Here is a 16,967-nt window from a genome sequence, read left to right as displayed (position 1 = left end):
ACATAACTTCATCAGCCATTTAAAACTGAAGAAACTTTGAGTTTTATCCTAAAGAAATTCTGGTCATTACTTCCAAACAGATCTTTCGAACAGACTTTTCCCAGACTTTACCCGTTACGGACGTTGCCCGCAGGTAGATTCCGGATGTTACGTCTGGACACATCTCGAACACATTACTGCCGAGGGATATTTGAATATCGTCTTTAAAAAGAATTGGAGAATATTGTCTTTTAACGAAACGATATTATTCTTGATGAATGAAATCTGGATAAGACAGTTTTAACATAAAATCTCGTTAGCTTAAAAAAATTTATGATATTTTTGGATGTTACGTTCTAGAAATTATCAAACATTAATTTTAAAAAGGTTATAACTTCATTAAAAAAATGGCATAGAGCCAGAAGCAAGATTTGGTAGTTGTAAACAGTTCAGTAAACGTAGTAGTTTCTATGTAATGGAGTTCCTTTTAATTTATACAGGTTTCGCGCTTTACAAAGTCATTGTTAATTTTCTGTGTGCTTGTGCGAAAAGTGTAACGCGAGCGAACAATATATGTTTTAAAGATGGAGTAAAATTTGCGTTACCTTCCGCTCGCTTTTGTTTGCATCGCAATGAGAGTTTACTGTCGCGTTGCATCCGAGTCCTTTTTCACGTTCAAATGAAGTGTATCGCGTTGTTTGTTAAATGACGCTCATATGTTGTTTGAAAATGTTTATGGATCATGGCTACACACTATATACACATTCAAGGATAAAATACAGACTAGTCTTGCGTAAGCACATTTACGAAATCTTGACTAAAATACTACTTGTCTCTTGATTCACTATGCGTCGTCGTCCTTTGTGCTTTCTTATCTTAATGATGTTAAATGGCAAAGTCAGTGACGCGCGAAGCACTCGTTTCGTTCTTCCGTCCCTTCGTAAAGGTCTTTTCTTTTTCACAATAGAATCTCGTTAGAATGCGATTACATTTGTCACGTCAGTCGAAGAGTTTCCACGTAAAACATTATTGGACAATTAGACAGATATCAATTATTGATATCTTATAACTAAAGCTCTTGTTATTATCAACAGATACCTATAAGAAACGTAACTTTTATCATGTTAAATTATTCAACTTTTACATCTGATATATAGACACGTAAAGATTAAATCTGAAATTGAAATATTACTAGAATCGATCGATAATTTACGGTTTGTCCTATTATTGTTAATGAACGAAACTCAATATTGAAATAAATCCTTTTGTAACAAATACAAAAATAAATTAAATCTAATTATATCTTAAATTACAAATTACGGAACTGTTTAGTATTCAACAAAACTGTTTTATTATGGTCAGAGTAAACTTGTGCTAAATTAATAAATACTAATTAGACTTAATTAAATTTGTAATTTAAGATACTAGGTTTATTGGATCTTAATAATCTTACTTACAAATTTATCCTGATCATAACAAATCCGCTTTTTTTTTTACGCTCAATAGTTGTTTAATCTTCGATTCGAAAAAAACATACTCTTCGTATCGACTTAACGTACAATGATGATCACAATTAGTGAATCACCGATTAAACACGAGGTGTAAATATGGGCATTTTGGACATCGTTCGAATTTACCGTGAAGCTTTTGGGTAAAAGCGAAACGGTGCTTCAGAGAATCGATTTTTTTTTTTTTTCAATGGTGATAAACTTGTTTGTCGGCAGGGAAATTTGCGGGTCGCGATGTTGCATTTTTGCAGGGAAAACGCCGCGGACGACCCGCAATGCAGCTCGCGCGCGCTGCGAGGTGTCCCAATTGCGAGGACCGCGACGGCGCTGTGCAACGGTGCACGTGTTACGTTACGGTCTGCATATTGTTCCAACGAGCGCGGTGTGCATTAATTACAAAAGGTAGAAGGAGAATTTGTCTCGGTTCAACAAAGAGCATTCGAAAACTTAAAAAAAAAAAAACATAAAATAAGGTTTCCATTCTCTTTTTTTTTTCTTCATTTACTGCGATTTTAGTTGGAATCTACTTTGTGCTATCGCGCCGTAACCACGCGATTCAACGTACTCGAATTGTTGATTTGTCCATTAATCTTTGAGTAGTACAAATGTATATTTACGGTTTCAATTCCAGAGTGAAGCAGTATTTCTGTTTCATATTATATATTCCTAGTTTTACTTAAACCTACTTACTCGTATAATTGCTATCATTTATAATTATTATTATAATTTATCATTATTAAAGAAACTCACAGAGATGTAAAAAATCACTTGAAGGATTAAAATCGGAGGAACAACGAACAAAGCAGCGTCTACAATGAGATTTAAAGACGTAAAACTAAACTTTGAGCCAACCGTAAAAATTGACTCATAGTAAAATGTGAGAAGAATGATCGACTATGATAGATCAATTTCTCACGGCTTAAAGCTTAAAGCTAAAGGATTAAAATCGGAGGAATAACGAACAAAACAGCGTCTACAATGAGATTTAAAGACGTAAAACTAAACTTTGAGCCAACCGTAAAAATTGACTCATAGTAGAATGTGAAAAGAACGATCGACTATGATAGATCAATTTCTCACGGTTTAAAGCTTAAGTTTTACGCCTTACAATCTCGTTATAGACGCGAACGCTTTAAAGACGCGAACGATTTTTCGCAGAAAAAAATGCGTGAATCGATGCATATTGATGGCACACACACGACGTTCTCACGTTTAAAGGGGATGGTATGAGTCGGTTTCTCGTCAAACAGATTCAAGATTCCTTTTGCGGGATACCGTTTGCGTTCTCCTTTGATTTAGGTTCCATTTGATCGAACGGCTGTCACCCCCGCCGGTGGATAACGCGATCGCGACGGACAGTCGCGATAGATCAACAATAATCGCCACGCTGCGCGACCGCACGCTCCGTTTACACAAATCGTAATTTTATTTCACGTACGCGCGTTACGACACAGGGGATCCGTGCGACGCGCGTTACCACGTTTGCGAATTGATTTACGTGCCGTAAAATAGGCCAGTCTCGAGCCCGTCGCTTGGATTTCCGGAGCGAATCCTATTTCTCGACGAGACTTGCGTAAACCTTATTATATGCTTTCGGCGAGACACGAGACGCGAGATTTAAGATCTTCCTCGACATAGAGCCGACTTATCATCAACGAAGAGCTATCAATAATTCTGTAGTTAAAGAATAGACTTTGCATGAATTAGTATAATAGTTATCGTGACAAAAATTAAAAAATTAACAAAATCATAAATAAAATTGTTTAACGTCCGACGTCGATTAACAGTCGAATAAATGGAACTGCTTGCGCTCTGCGATACCGAATAGTGAAAAATGCGTACGAGTCCCACCAAATAGACTGCTCTTGGACTGGTTGAAGTAACCACACGGTAATGAACTCTGTGCGAGCTTATTTCACCGGGACGGATTAAAGGTGTTATTGATTTTCCTGCAGCCAGGCGGCTGGCTCGATTCGGGGTTTTCGCGAAATGTAGCACTGGCCTAGTGATATGTGGGAAGTTCTTCCTGCCAGGCACTCCGCGTAATTAAGTAGTGCGGTCGTGCCACGAAAGACTACGTTCATCTGAGATCCATTTCGCGATTTACAAACGAAAATAAAAAAAAAATACTTAATATTAATTGCGATCGTAGCAATTTATTTTTACCCTTGATATATTTTAATGGATTGAATTGGAAATGGAAAACGGAGTGTGTAAAAATAGCGTCTATAGAAAAGAAATAGAGACCATTTATTAAACGAAAAGTTTAATACTTAAATCAATAAATTCAAAACAAACCTTAATTTAAATAACAGATTTTATGTTTTTAAATTGTTTGCAATATAATAGCAAGTAATGATTAATTATTCATTCTTTTTTTTTTTTAATAGAGATTTAAGAGATTGCACATTGTTCAATTTATCTATTATATATATAATATTCTTTTATCGAGCCAATAACCAATTATCCATTTATCGAAATTTTCATACAGATTTTCATATATACAGATTTTATAATATAGAAAATAAAACGTAATATTTTTATTCACAAGAAAAGTGCTACGATTAAGCTACACAAATTGTGTACTATATATTGAGCGAACGCGTGAAAATCTGCGAAATCAGTTAATCAAGATTCTCGACTCGCTCTGAGCTAATAAAAGTTGCAACTTTGGTAGTGCGATCCTGATACTCTTTCGGCGAACTACAGATATTCGCCAAGGCCCTAAGTTTTGTAGTTCAGAAGTCGCGGTGAGTTAATCCGGGGACTACCAGTGTTTCTCGTGGTTCGTCTCTATGGTGATGTGGTTATGAGATATGAGAGAGAGATTGTGTGTATATTTTAGAAGAAAAAGGACAAGAGAGAGAGAGAGAGAGAGAGAGAGAGAAGGAAAACTTCGTTTTGAGAGAAACGCGCGTTTCGCACAACGCCAGGCTCGTAAAATTTTTACGCGTCGCTGAAAAATAATAACGACCGTCGCGCAAATAATTTCATCCTGCAGAGTTCTTCCTCCTGGGTGGAATGGTTTTTCTCGCGCGAGCGGAAACCCGAGCCGCTCTGTTCGTAAAGTTGGCGCGCGGAAAATGAAATACCGCGCGAAGCATTTATGGCTTGTCGGACGAGCGCGCCTCCAAGATCGTCGTTCGCAATCCCGTAACAAACTCATAACGCAATTTTTTCCGTACACTCGCCCGCCTTTTTCGCTCTTTGTGAAGGAAAAAAAAAATAGAATAAAACTCCTTCTGCATTTACTTTCCTCTTCGCGATTTTAATCGCTAGTTATCGGCCGATATTTCCGTTTCGATTGCTATTTGTCTCTAATTGATAATATCGTCGCGATATCGCACTGATGCAGTCATTGCGCTTATCGTGCTTGCACAGCTGGTCCAGTTCCGTTGCAATCTGTTTGAATTAACAACAACCGCTTCAATGGCTAGTTTGGACATTTGTTTTCGAGTAAATACGTGGAGAAACAAATTATATTTCCCCCGTTTATTCTTCATATTTTGTTCGGGAAATGAAAATAAACCGTGCAAGCGACAGATTATTGAAATATGCGCGCTATGTATTTATCACATTTCGCTTAAAAAATAGAGATGGTCCGCCTGAATAACAGATTGGAAAATATGAGCTACCTGTTTTTATGATTTTTCAATGTTGTTTTATGATTTTTTTTACTCTAAATGAGATTTACGGTTTAAAAATTATACGAAAAGGGATGACTTTTTTAATCGAATTGTCCTTTGGCCAAAAGTGGACCAATTCTGAAAATTTATTTCATCTGTAACTTTTTTTAAATCTGAAATTTCAATATTAAAATATTTAATAAAGAAGCATTGAAAAACGTCCGAATCGGAGTTAACGAATCAACAGATGTAGTTTATCGCCGGACACCTCATATATGAAAACGTCCGAGTCTTCTTCGGCGGGCAGCCACGTTCTCGTATTCGATTAAAAAGGAATCCGGCTACGGGATCGGCATATTTCACGAGCCGAATCCGTTCACCGCGCTTTCTGCATGGCTGCCCTCGAACAGATGATTGGCCTTGCCGGCTGACGATGACTCCAACCCGGGCGGCATTCTCCTGCTTCACACGTCACTCTCGTGCGTGTGAACGGCCGCGAGCGTGCGTGTCCTGCGTGATTCCCGAGGTGGCCGACTACACGAAACGATACGCCGATACTGTTCTTCGCGAAAACGTCAGTCTGTCATCCTTGCGTGGTATTATATTCCTGACTTGGCAGAAATTTATACGCAATAACATTTGCACTTTTTGCGCATAATTATTGTACTAAGATATATAACGTTATATTATAAATTTCAATGCATATCCAACACATTCTAAAGAGTACGAAAGTAAGAGTTTATACGTCAAAACCAGTCTCTGAATATTCATACGTTATTTTACAATCAGAATTTTATCAAAATTTATAGGAAGCAGATTGAACTAAATGTAAACTATATGTAATTTGAAAGCAAGACGTTGTATAACGTAGCAAGCACACATTATAATAATATAAAGACACGTTCTTAACATCAATAATCCGTATCTATGCTATCTTCTATAAAGTACCTTTGAACTGAGCGATCTTATTCATACCTACTTATTTGTATGTACAAGATTCCGTTTGAATGAATTCATTCATTCATATACTTGTTTCTTTAGTCTGCCTGATCTCTTTTAATGTGAGTTCACGATTCATCCAAACTTCCCTTAGAAAAGTAACTTTTTCGAAGGCTTATATCTTCTCAACTTCACAGTTAAAGAAATAACGAAATAATTTTATTTCTCCAAAAGTATTCCAAAACTAACGATTCTATCACGCGACATGACGCATTTTTAGGCGCCGAGCTCTCGGTATAATCTCTCCGAGAATTCCCTAGATCCGTCCCTGCCAACTTCCTCCCTTCACCCGCGGCCCTCACTGCCGTCCTGTATCGCCGTCGGCGGCGTTTGAGGAATCTCATTACAAAAGTTGCTCGTACAACCGGTTTCTAACCAGTGCAACCGGCCACCATGCCACGGAGATCCGCGGAGAGAGATTCTGGATGCGACTCCTCATTCGATACATCCTTTACCTGCCAGGATGTACGAACTTCCGGTAATGGCGGACGAGAAGAGGACGTGTGCACGTAGAGTTTCCACGGGGATTCGTTTGGAATGACGACGATGACGTGATCAAAGCGATCGTCGCGATATACTCGTCGATTCGCTCCGGGCTCTTTGCGGTTGAGAGTGACAATGTGGAGTGGTTTCAACTCATTCCGCGGCGATTTAAACGTGATGAACGTGGACTTTTTATCTGTCCTATGATTTCTTTTTGCCTATCCGTCGACATTCAATTCTAACAAAATTTCAACTTGTGAAATATGTCGATGTTAGAATAAAATTTTGTCAACTCGTCAAATGGATCGACAGGTCAATTATCTTAATTGTTTAAGAACAAATTATCGGGACGAACTGTGGACGCTTTTTTTTTTCTTCAGAAAAATAACTTCTGCCACCAACTCGGCGGCATGTCTCGTATAGTAGATATGAACGTCCGTTGTAAATTAATTTTTCGAAGCGTTGCGTGGAGATATGATAGAGAAATATAATTTCCTCACGGTACACCTCATGTATACGGCGATGTAATCGCGGAGATTCACCGTGCGGGAAAAACTATATCACACAAGCGTGTGCGAAAGACGTCGTTAAAGCAGTTTTGCCTCCGTCGGCCGATGCTTGAATAGAACCGCGGCACACACTCTCGCGTGCGCCGCGGTCCTTTACAAAATTCTCTCTCTCGAGAGAGGAGAATTTTGAGATAACTTCTTTCCCCGATATTTCTCAAGTCGTTGCGCCGTGTGTGCAACCGCGGAAGCGGAAGTCGTCTCGTTATTCGCAGCGCAGACTGTATTAAACCCAACAAACGACGCCGCAGAGAATCCTCTTTATGAATAAAATAAAAAAACTGTACGACGCTACAGCGATCATCAATAGGGGATGTAAATCTTTCTTGTATTAATAAAAATGTATATATGTATACATTTATATGTAAGTGTAAACAACATTTGTGATAGGAATGGTCCACTCAGGTCCTTGTTAAAATTTTTTTGTCAAATTTTTAGTATGTCTGAATGTTAATTTAACATAATATGATTGAGTTATTTTGAATATTTTGTATTAAATTAATATTCAACATTTTTTAGTATTAAAATAATATAATTAATGAATAAGTGAACAAGTAATATAAAAATAATGTTGTTTAAAGCATAAATTCTAAGACTGAATAAAATGTGTTAATATTACAGACGTTAAATTTATTCAAACATGTTAATTTAACAATATTAATTTTGATGAAGAAATATGATTGCTGAGTGTTGCATTTTTTTGTGTCAATTTTTTACGTAATATTTTACATAATACCTTTTCATCTTGTGTTAAATTAATCCAAAATTTAAATAGGTCGTTTAGGATATGAAATGTATTAAATTTAACACAAATTTTTTAATTGTGTACATATATACATATAGATGAGATGCGTTCTACATTACGCATGATACGCATGATGTATATTTTATTCGTGTTATTCATCGAATGTTAAACAAGGAGAATGATATATCATACGCATCATACATAAAATGGAATGTACTTATAATCATCTGCAAGGCATACATTTGAATTACATTATGGTTATCAACAATTCTATTTTGCACTCTAAAACTAATTGAGCGAAACTGAATCTCCAGTTAATACGATAAACAAATCAAATTATTGTTTGGCTGCACGTAACGAACAACAAGGAGCATAAATATATTAATATCGATATTAGTAACAGCTATGAATCCACATATATGTCTGATGAATTAATTAAACGTTCATAATTAAATTAATTAATGAAAAGATAAATGTTTCCGCGACATTTGATTGTAATATATGTTTTATTTATCTTTTAGCTAGAATAACCACATTATTTACACGCAATTAAGATAACGCAAACAAGCGAAGGATTAAAAAGAGATATTTTTATGATTGATATATCATAATAATGAATTGCTCATGATTCTCAGTATTTGATGTTTAATGGAAATGGTAGAAGTAATAAATATCTGTCATAATTTAGCTGCGGTTGCGCGAAATCGTAATTGAATCAGCAAAAAAAAATCAGCAAAATCTCGTATCGATTGTAATCTGATACGGGTGGCTGATACCGAGAATTTTATACCGACAGAATCGCATTAAGAAGCTGCGAGCTGCGACCTGCGACTGAACTTTGGAAGACAAAGGACGAATTTCGGGTATTTGGAGCGAACGAGCGGCCGCTGACGTCGGAGATGCGCGGCCGAGAAGTCTTCTGGGAGGCAGCGGGGAACAAGATAATGGCATTCTAAGGGATGCGCGGTGGATGCGTTGAAACGGAACGTGGCGGTGGTAGTGTTCGCGCATTCTGCCGGAATCGCGAACATCAAAGACCGGTCGCGCAGTAGCACAAAGGTGCACATACGACCGCATCGCGGAATCCGGAATAGTTCGCGGTATAGACCGAATGCAAAGCGACTGTGCTCCCTCTCTTCTCCCCCCCCTCCCCCTCTATCTCTCTTTGTCTCTTTCTTCGTCCCATCTTGGAATTTATGTTAATGTCAAGCGAAGATAGCCTCAAAGCAAGAGTCCGCGAAAACGATAGAATGCAATTGGGCTACTTTCATTCCGCATCGATAAAATTGTATCTACTGTCTACAAAGGAAGATTGCAAAAAGATGCGCAAAAGTATTGCACTGTATCGGTTGGCTCTTTTAAAATTTTGATATAACATCCATTGATTGATTTACAAATGAGTTAATCAAAACGTATAAGTAAATCATTCATTTTGCAGCTGACTAGTCTGAACAAATAAAACCTCGTAAAATACAAAAATTTATCTCATTTATTATTGCACGATAATCTGCGCATCCTTTATATTTTAATAATATATAATATTATGTATAGAATTATATATATATTTTTTAAATTAATCTTACATACAAATATTAATAGAACAAGGCGCGAAGGCCACAATGGCATAAAAATATGAAAGACCGCACAACAATTACCCACGCTCTGGTGCAACTTTGACAAAAAAATGCACCGAAGTTACAATCTGCAAGATACAGAGAGAAAGAGAGGGAGAGGGAGAGAAAGAATGCTTAACAAGCGGCTACTCGGAGAACAATTTTAAGAATTAAACTTCTCGCCGGTACTCCGCCAACCGATCTCCGGAGATTTCCAAGGAGAAGGGAGGAAGGAAAAGCAACTCTTTGTAATCTTATCTCACCGGTGTAACGCGAGCGGTGTGTTACACCGCCGACGCGACGCCGAGATTATTAAAACGAACTCCCAGATTTTAACTCTCTGCCAGGTCGGCGATCCGGGACCGCCGTTACTTACTGAAGTCCGATGAGAACTTTAACAGGTGGGCGATACGCGCCCTCCGGCATATCGCCATCAGCTTTTACACGAGTACTTTTCTTCTCATAAACAGCTCGACTTTCATCGGCGGTACAGCAAGTAATTAGTTGCTAATTGAACCGTCGATCGAGAGCATGTCATATACATGCATAAGAATGTTGTTCTCCCCAAGTGTTGTCTCAGAAATGCAGAGTCTTTTTTATAGCAATAATTAAGCGTCGATTAAGCCGAAATCCGGGTTTTTATTTATTGAAAAAAATTTTAAACTTCTTTTAACAGATTTAAAATTGTTCTAAAGTCCTAATGCACAACAAATAAATAATTAATGATTACATAATTTCGAAACTGTAAGAAATAAATATAAATATCCTCTAATATCGTTTATTCTTTAAAGTCGGCAAAAATGTTTCAAATATCTCTTTTTATTCTCTTAGCAACAGATTTAATATGAATCAATTTATAAAAAAATAATTTCAAATATGATCAAATACTATCTCGTATTTTTTTTCATCGAGAATCTATAAAAATCCGTGTAATCTCCAAATTGTAAATACTGCAGCCGCTACACTGCCAGTCCACGTCGACCAATCTACGCGTAAAACGTTACTCGTCTATTTTGTTGAAATAAAAAGATGCAGAAAGAAAATACGCTCGATTCCAGCGGCAACAATATTCAGTGGGACCGTATTACATGCAACTCGGAGTTGCGGCCGATGAAATCGTAGCGGAACCGACGTTAAAAGCTTTCAATTACTGACGACTAACTGCGCCGGCGGACTTTATACCGATCGTTACGCCGATTACGCTCGACGATAATACTTTTTATCATACGCGAGCGAGCATACATAGCCATGGTCTCCGCCGTGCAGTATAATTTGGCGAAAGCATAAATGCCGCGTTAATAGCGTGCACAATGGTTTACACGCATTTGCAATGTATATTCTCGAGTCTCTCTCAGTTTCAACGCGCAGTAGCTCGTAAAGTTCATGACTGACGATATCGTATCGACAACGGTATCGTATCTACCCTTCAGAAATATATATGCAAACGTAATTTCTATTTTTAAAAGTACTCGTCCATGTGGAATTTGCGTTCTTTTTATTGCTGTTGCACTGATCGCAAACCCATTCCTGGGCTACGTCACACTTTTTATTCACGAATCTGTCCTGGATTTTGTCGCTGACTTTCAATTTCGAGTGAAACACAGTGATCGGCAGTTGTGCAATATGGAATACGCAACTGTTCAGAATAATGTTAAAAATATTCAGAACGTCGGAAAGTTATTCATCGCCTTACAACCTTACGGAGTTCAAAGCACAGCGAAGGACAGCGGAAGTCGTGCTTGATATTCTCTCACGTCCTCACGTATATCATCGACACCCATCGCGCGGGATAATAAGAGGTACTAATTAACAACGCAAATAAAGACCGTATGCACACGTTGGTATATACGGATTGAGGTCCGCAACACTCAAATGAATGTTACATCGAGACAAGGAGTAACGCCGATTCGCTTTCTAATCATTACATAACCCGATATTAGAAGCCCGATGTAGTTACGATATGGTTACCTTGCGATCTACGTGTATGACATACGCTTATGCAAATCGCGAAATTCATTATCGGGGATGAGATTGTTTAATTATAATTTTTTTATAAATTGTTTAATTATAATTGTTTTTTTTTATTATTGTTTAATTGTAATTATAAATAAAATAAATTAAAAATAATTAAAACGCATTTAATCTCTTATCACAGATTCTCCTCTCATGTAAAATTCATAATTTAATTATCGCGTTTTGTACAACAAAAAGTATTACGATTTAATAGAGATACGTGTAACATATAAAACAGAGTGCTTTCCAATTTATTCGCAAATATAATAAATTTAATTCGCGCAATGCAATTAAATCAAACTCAAACGATCGAGGGATTCGTGGAAATGACGATGTACGTCGACAGACGGCGTTCTCGTGTTTCTTCTTAAAAGAGAGAGAAACGATTCGTTTCCTGCCGCGTTCATACGCGTATTTTCATTCGATTTATCGTGGGGAGAATGACGCCGCTCGATCATCTCCGCCGGTCGGTCAATTTGCGTCTCTATTAACGCCTTCCGGCTAAATAACGAGCCGAAGTGACGTTAGTTTGCGCGCGTGTGAATTAACGGCGATGTTACAGAAAGGATATCTCGCCCAAACGCAGCATTCAAAACATTTCGCGATAATTATAACCGCATTGGGACCCGATAACGCACGAATTATTATATTCACTGCGAACACTTGCATTGTGTACATTGCTGCCGATCGCGCAACTAATTACGGCCGGGTAACTATTAATTTCCAATTGACGTTGAGGGCCGTCACCGTCGAGAAATTAGCAGCGTCGCTAATTGATCACGTGGAGATGCGTTATCTCTGCGTTAATTATTAAACTGCGTCGTTAATCATGGAGATTATTCGCAGTGTTTGCATTATTTGCGACGAAATGAAAGCAGATTAGAAATTTTTACGTAGTCTTCCCCTAATATTAATGAACTTTAACGTAATATATATATATATATATATATATATATATATATATATATATATATATGTATGTATATAATCGCGAAAATAATTATATTAAAAAAACTTATATATATATATATATATAGATTTTTTAATATAATTATGTTGAAAATATTCAGACTCTTGATGGTTATTAATTATGATTTTCGCGATTCATTATTTAATCATGTGGTGAATCTGTGTATGCATGTTTGTATGACTTATGCATTATATGTACCGTACAACCCCGCGATATTCTATTGAATCGCGACGAATCGCACGAAGAGCCCAGGGCATTTCGGAATACGTTTCATATTAACTCCCCTCATTAATATTCCCTGTAATTATTGCAGCAAATTACTGCCGCATAATATTGTCGCGAGAAGCCCAAAATTTCAATATCGAAATTCCGCGTGATATATTCTGTGTATTGCATGATGTTAAATGCTGCATCACCGCGATCATCACGGGAAAGCGAAAACACGCGTGGCTGAAAATCGGATGTATTTTACACAACAATGTTACCTCCGCAAATAAGAGGAAAGAGATTCGCGTGTTGTGCATTCATCGTATTAGTGTATTGTTGTTAACGTGCAACGGATATAGCGTCCTCTCCTCTCGAGCTCAAAAAGTCTCGCGGACTTTCCGCGTCTTTTAACTAAATTGCCTCGTTGAGACAACGGACGGTGGTTTCCGTCGCGCTCATTTGTCTCGTGGTTGCGGATTAAGAGATTTTCGCACAAAATGCATCTTCTTGCGGGGACTGTGCAATACAATTTACCTCTCTTCCTTCGCTCAGATATCTCCCTCTCTCCGCCATTGTATAATTGTTGTATATTGTTGAATACGTACGCAATGAGATCGGTGTTTCATGATAGATTCATGTATGATAACATTGTAAGTGGTAATAAAATAAATGAAAATTGCAAATGAATGTCGTAATTCTTCTCGGCTATTTATATAAAGTCACACGAGAAAACAATATAGTTTTGTATTCTACCGGAAGTTGAAAAAAACAGCTAGTTATAAATATGTAACGCTGAGTAACTCGTGTAGATTTTAAATATTTAATAAATATATATGAGCATGCAGTTTCTCGTTTCGGTTCGTGCCGACTACACTTCGTCTTTATTACGGCATGACGAATGTTGAAGTGGACGGTAGAAAATCGCGCGTTCTTCTCTCGGACAGTTTTATTTGTTTGAAAACCGGCCTGTTGCGTTGCCACAACAGTTGCGAGCGAGCTCACACTAAGAGATGCAGAAAGGAAGAAAGTGAGAAAGAGAATGAGGGAGTGCGAGGGGTTCGACGACCCTCTTTCGCTTTGTCGTGAGTCACACGGATGAATAAGTGTAATGACGTGAGTGCGTGAGTGCGTGAGTGCGTGAGTGCGTTGGTGGGTCGGTGCGTGCGCGAAACGTACTTATCTTCCGGCCACCGGAAAATGTCATGAAGAACATTATTATACCGCGATCCTGCCGTCCGCCTACGCTCACGAACGCATCCTAAACGCATTTCCCACCAAGGTAATCCCTTTGTCCCGATTACTTCGGCGGAAGCCTTTGATCTGCGAGATGAACGGCGTGACGCAACGAACTTTGTACGCGCCGTCGACGACGGCGACGACGATGATAGGATAGGATGCTAATGCCCCGGTTATCACGCGCGAGTGAAGCTGCAGCGGTTTTAGCCGACACGCATAATTGCCGCTGTAAGAACTGCTCGGCACGATGATGACCTTTTGATGAATATAGTTCAATGAAAAAATGTCAGTTCAAATCCCCTTCCGTTTCATCCATTTATATACGCTGAGAAAAAAAATGGTTCATTTGACTAACAATTAATTTAATTCATCTCTTTTGATGAAGAATGTATGAATTTGTTTTAGTTAAAATATAAAATATTTGACTATATACATTTTTCAACGGAAAAAAATAAAGATAACTAAATTAATTTAGTCACATGGACAATTTTTTTGAGCAGTATATGTGTACAAATATATTTTTTTTGTATTTGTATATAGATATATTTTTTTAAATATAGGACTTTTTTAGAAATATAATTTAGTATTCAACTCAATCTAATATTTTTTTGTTTCAAGTTACGACTTTCCGAAAATTACATTCTCGTTTCAGGGGCCAATGTTTCAATAAAAAATACATGTATAGCCTAAGGTAAACGCAATATCGTTAATATTATATTGCGTAACAATTTCTTCAATTATGATAATAACATAATTGAAGAACAAATATTTGTATGATAGTGATCTATCATAAATTTTTGGTCTTTATCGATTTGTGTTTAGGAACACCCTGTCTCTGCTTTCTCAGGTGAAACTTTCGAAGCGGGTTCGCTGACTGACTCGAGAAAAGCGACTTGTTTTTGCGGCGAGTTCTCCTAATCCAGAGATGGCTGAGCTTTACGAGATCGAGGGTTGCGTTTATTTTTATCTCTCAGACCGATCGATTTCTATTCTTCTGCGAAAGCAGATATTTTGTCATTGTCTCCAAAACAAGATAGAAATACGTTGGTCATACAAACGAAAAGAAAAAAATTTTTAGGGAGAAATGATACTTTACTTTATTTTAAAAAAATCTTATATATATATATATATATATATTCATATAATACGGGGATACGAGAATAAAATTGCAAGAATTTACTATCGAAACGTTCCTTTTTGGTGGGCCATCGTGTATTGAACGCGTTCCTACCCGAAGTAAACTTCGGTTGAAGATGTAATGGAATCTCATCGTTCTAGTCGTGACATAAAAGCGTACAGGCACTTTCATGATGCACTCGAGAGGGAGAGAAAGGGGAAAGACTGGAACATAAAAAGGATAAATCGATACGCGGAATTACCATACTCTCAGGACGTTTACGTCTTGCGGTTCTTGTTCGCCAGTATCCACTACACACTCGGTAATCCAATATTCATGAAAGCCGGATGTACGTTTTAGCTTCGATAATAAAACGCCAGTAAAATATGGATGCTCGTCATCGGCTGGTCCTTTTTCACCCAGTCGACGTCACCTCGACGTGGCATGCGCTCATCCATCGACCGGTGGACAATTTATCTCCGTGAAGCTGGACCTTCTTTTTCAAAATTTGGAAAAAAAATAAGCAGAGTTGTCCCCCGAAGAGTTCTCGAGTTCTCGATCGATTTTAGAAAGGATTCATTAAAGCAGTGAAAACAACATTTGAAGTAACGGGTGGATCAACTTTATGATTTTAAAAATTGAAGGGCTACTTTTTTATCTTTCATTTTAGCATTTTTAATTCATATAGGACAATCGACAGAACTCTCAAGAAAATATTGGATTTTCCAAAAAAGTTTTTAAAATTTTTTTCTAGAAATCCGGCATTTTGTAGCTCCTTCTCCTCCCTCGCCCGAAGAATTTTAATAATTATCCTTAACAATCGACAGTCCTTAACAATCAATGTACAGACAATTCAGTGTTCTATATGCTAACTTATTGCTCTAATCCTGATTTCATTGCTCACCGTTTATTAAAAAATCGTTTTAATCTACCTATAAATAAAAAAGTTATACAAACTAGTGTATATTAAAAGCACATATAATTAGCACAATGAAAGCAAATTACAATGAAAGTGTTTTTAACAGTTTCCTTCAATGGGCACTCTAATTTTTTGAAAAAAATAGAATAAATCGATTTCTTGATAAACGGTTCAAGCAATGAAATCGAGATTAGAGCAACAAGTTAGCACATAAAGAGCACTAAATCCTTCGTACATTGAGACCTGATTGTGCTCATATATTGGCATGCCTTAATAGACGTTGATGTCCATTAAGGTAGCACGCCAAGCTGAGTAGAATCAGGTCTCAATATACGGAGGATTTAGTGCTCTTTATATGCTAACTTGATGTTGTAATTCCGATTACTTTAACCGTCTATCAAAAAAATCGATTTTAATCTGCCTAGAATTGAAAAGGTTATATAAATTAAGTGTTAATTATAGTGTATAAACAGCTTCACAGAGATGAACAGTTTTATTAACGCACAATGTGTCTCGTTACTCTTCCGTTAATTGAGTTTTCGATCTTCCGTGACGCAACTGTGACGACACTGCGTAGCGATGGACATTATTGTCACACTAGTCGACGCATTGATTACATACTCCAAGCCGCGTTATTACACAGAGAGCAAGAAGAGCGAATCTCTTTGATTTTAATTAATATTCTTGTTTACGTTCGCTGCTCTCGCGTTACGCAGATTATTGTCTCGTGTATCTTTCTGTATCACCCGTCAAAGCCCTGGACGAGAGGCGACGTGGGCGAGTAAATCCGTCGGTGATAGATGATAACACTCGAACGCGTACGTCGACGTAACTACATAAATAGTCTGTTGTTCTCTCGCTATCTTCCACCTTCGCAATTTGACGATTCGGTCAACCCTTTTATTACGCAAATACGCTCTCCGTTTGTACTACGTATGTAGGTCAGGTCTAAATACGGTAGGGTTAGATGAGACCCGTTCGGACGC

At 37.5% G+C, this 16,967-nt stretch overlaps 1 protein-coding gene and 1 long non-coding RNA gene across 7 annotated transcripts in view; one reads left to right on the top strand and one right to left on the bottom strand.

Moving 5' to 3' along the window:
- LOC105153401 (uncharacterized) overlaps positions 1-16,967 on the bottom strand; it is a 150,100-nt gene that overhangs the window by 4,205 nt on the left and 128,928 nt on the right. The window lies entirely within an intron of this gene.
- Positions 1-16,967, top strand: part of Tsp26A (Tetraspanin 26A) — a 113,644-nt gene that overhangs the window by 778 nt on the left and 95,899 nt on the right. The window lies entirely within an intron of this gene.

This window comes from Acromyrmex echinatior, chromosome 9, assembly GCF_024713525.1.
Source record: "Acromyrmex echinatior isolate Ae372 chromosome 9, ASM2471352v2, whole genome shotgun sequence".
In the NCBI taxonomy this organism is placed as follows: domain Eukaryota; kingdom Metazoa; phylum Arthropoda; class Insecta; order Hymenoptera; family Formicidae; genus Acromyrmex; species Acromyrmex echinatior.
Note: the sequence above shows the minus strand (reverse complement) of the source record. Positions and strands in the feature narration are given on the sequence as shown.